A 3,689-nucleotide genomic window follows, 5' to 3' on the forward strand; every position below is an offset into this window, starting at 1 on the left:
CTATGTATTGATATGTTGACTAATTTAATTGATTTTGCAATAACGCGTATTTTTTGCTTTCATTTATATTTTTAAAACATTATATCTTATTTATAATTTCAATTCTGATTATTATAATTGTTATAATTTTATGCTGAATCAATACTAAGAATGATACTAAAATATATATTTGTCATTAATATTACATATAATTTAAGTTTTATACGTGCTTTAGATTCTAAAAAATTTTTAGTCACTCTCAATATTATTAATTCAGTATAGGATAAAATTATAAACGAGATTATAAACGAGAAAAATAATAGGTATGTAATTTTGCAGTATTTTATATTGCAAATTTAAAAGTCACATATTCTTTAATACCTTCAATAAGATTAGAATATTTCTAGCATATTACAAATTATGTATATCAAATATATTTTTTCGAATTTCCTTTATTAATTTCTTTTTTTCATAATAAAATAAAGCTTTAAAAAAAATAGAATCAAATAATAAAAATTAAGAAAAGTACTTCCTAAACTGTAGAATAAGAATGAGAATATTTTATTTTTATAAATCTTTTAATGAAAAGATTTTATGAAAAGATAATTTATAATAAATTATATGAAAAGATAATCATAAGAATCATATCATTTGAATATATTATATAATTTATAATTATATTACAAATATTACCTATATATAATCATTATAAATTATATTAAATAATAATGATCTATTCGTTTTTTCTATGTTTAAATTTAATAAATTTTTTAGTTTTATATTTGAAAAACGATTAAATTATAATGATTATGATTAAATTATTGATTGTAATGTATAAAATAACAATAAAAAAAAGAAAAGAAGACAAAAAAATAAGCAAGATAAGCATTTCATAAAATATTATGCTATTTTGTAGATATTAATTATCTACTTATATATAAATTATTTTAAATACTTAATTAATATCAATAATTATACATCAAAACATCATATTATTTTTAATTAATTATTAAAATAGATTAGTAGATTATTATTTTAAGATTATATTATTTTTATTTATTTACTTAATTGCACTTAAATTATTTTATTTAATCAATTTTTATTTATCAATTATTACTTGTATATTAATATTCAATTCTTCAACTCAATAACTTCAATTCAATAACTTATTTAATCAAAAATTAACTTAACTTATATAAACTTATATATAATTTATAAATTTATATATTTACCTATTAAAAATCTAATGATTCTCATTATTTTTTCGATTCGAATTTTTCATCTTACATGATTGAATGACCGGAAGAATCAAAATATATGCAACTTACCATTACATGTAAAGAATCTGCATTACATTAATATTGCATGCAAAATTAATAGATAACTAAAAAAAAAATATTTTAATTTAAAAAAATATACACATATTAATTTGAAGTAAGGAAAAAAAAATCTTTGTTTTTGTTTTTCTTTTTAATAGAAAATAAATAAAAATAATTACTTCTTTGAATGATAGTTGATTATTTTGTTGAGAAAAATACTTGACTCTAATTTTGCGATATTCATTGAAAAATTTAAAAAGATTTTTACGAAGCAAACACTGATTTACTAATTATATTGTATATGATCATCAAAATTTTTTGAAAGTAAAGTATTAGATGAAATAAAAAAAAAATAGTATATGTAATGGTATAGAAAATAGTAATATAGCTATAAAAAATATCAAATTTTACGATATTATAACAAGAAAATATGTTGCCATCTATATTGGAATTTTTCCTAACTTCAAACCTAATCTTAATCAATTAATAATCTGTACAGAAAAAAATCAAATAAAATAATATTAAATATATAAAATAACCAAATATATTAAAATAAAATAATGATCAACAAATTTCATTTTAAAAAGTCAAAATGTAAAATATCCGTAATTATAATCTATAATGGTAAAATATAAAATATAAAAAAAATATAAAAAATAAAATATATAAAATATAAAATATAAAAAAAAATAGAATAATTTAATCATATAATTTATGAATTTCTAATTATGATAAGAAACACGTATTATTAACATAGGACAAATAAAGAATTAACAATTATGGAAAAAGTACTACATAGCAGATAAATCATACAGAAGTTCTGTTTTTGTAGAAATATGATGCATGTAAATATTATAATTATTGATGTAACAATGACATTTTGCAATTTCGATTATATTTCGATCGAAATATAAGAATTCGACAGTTCAACAACATCAATAAATCCAAATTTGTTTAGCATGAACGAATTCTAATTTTTTAAAAAAATAGTGTAATAAAAAATTAGAAATTGAATTGATGTGTTGCTGAAATAATTTGATAAAATAAAATTTATTACTATGAACTATATATTTATTTTAATTATTATTTTAATTAATTATAAAAAAAAAAATTTATGCCAAATACATCTATCTTTATGAAAGAAATAAAGTGTAATTACTTAATATAGAAGAAAATTATCACGCTATATGCTATAAACTATTTCTTTGATTTCCAACAAAATCTAATAATAATAATAATAGATAAAAATCAAAAACTAAAAACAAATGTATACCATGAACATATTAAAATAAATAATAACGATTGAAATCTTGACTGAAAAGCTAATAATATGTGTAATACGAGTAATGCTAATAACTTCAATAATAAAATTATCGATCAAAGAAAAAAGCATAAAAAAATTCAAAGATTAATTAATTTTATTGTCACAATATTTAATAAAGTCTATAAATTCTATAATAAAGTAGAAATAGATAGAATTAAATATAATACTTACTACTAATACTAAATATATATATACTTATTACTAATACTTATTAATTGAAAGATTAACTTATGATTTTCTGATTGGCAAATGATGCAAATTTAATTTACTTAAGTACGCGAAAATTAAAACATTATATAATATAATATGTTATAATATTAATTATAGTTTTCTGTACAATTTGAAATCTTATGAATATCCATTTATGAAAAAATATAATAAGAATTAAGTATAAAAATTAATCAAATTAGAAAGAATTAAAAATGCAAAATAATTTAATAATTAAGATAAAAATTAAAGAAATATATGAAAACTGCATTATAAAAAAAAAAAGGAAATACGAAAGATTATTATAAATCATTAAATTAGAGAAAATTAGAATATAGAAAAATGGATTAAAGTGTAATTAGTTTGGCATCTTTTTCAAGAAAAAAAAATTACTAATGAAAATTATTAAATCTTTTAATAAAATATTTTTTTGTTTTTAAGAGTAAATTTTGAAAAAAAATAATTTTGGAAAATGATGCCAATTATCAGATTTCATCACGAGATGACTATGACATCGAAACCCATTTAAAGCTAAAAAATTAAATACAACAAAAATTAAATAAATTAAGAACACATAAATAAAGTACAAAAGATTAAAATTAATAATTAATATAAATGAATTAGAAAAATGTAAAATATTGATAAATAAATAATTGATAAATAAATTATAATTAATAATTAATATTAAATAAATTATAAAAAAAAACAAAAAAAGTAAAAATAAGAAATAAATAAAAATTAAATAAATCTGAAAAGTCTAAAAAGAAAAATTAATTCGGAATGAAATGATTATTTAAATTAATGTATAATTGTTTTTACAATGATCTTTTACAATAATTAATCGCTCGTTTATTAATCCT

The sequence above is a fragment of the Apis dorsata genome, unplaced genomic scaffold (genome assembly GCF_000469605.1).
Source record: "Apis dorsata unplaced genomic scaffold, Apis dorsata 1.3 scaffold_625, whole genome shotgun sequence".
In the NCBI taxonomy this organism is placed as follows: domain Eukaryota; kingdom Metazoa; phylum Arthropoda; class Insecta; order Hymenoptera; family Apidae; genus Apis; species Apis dorsata.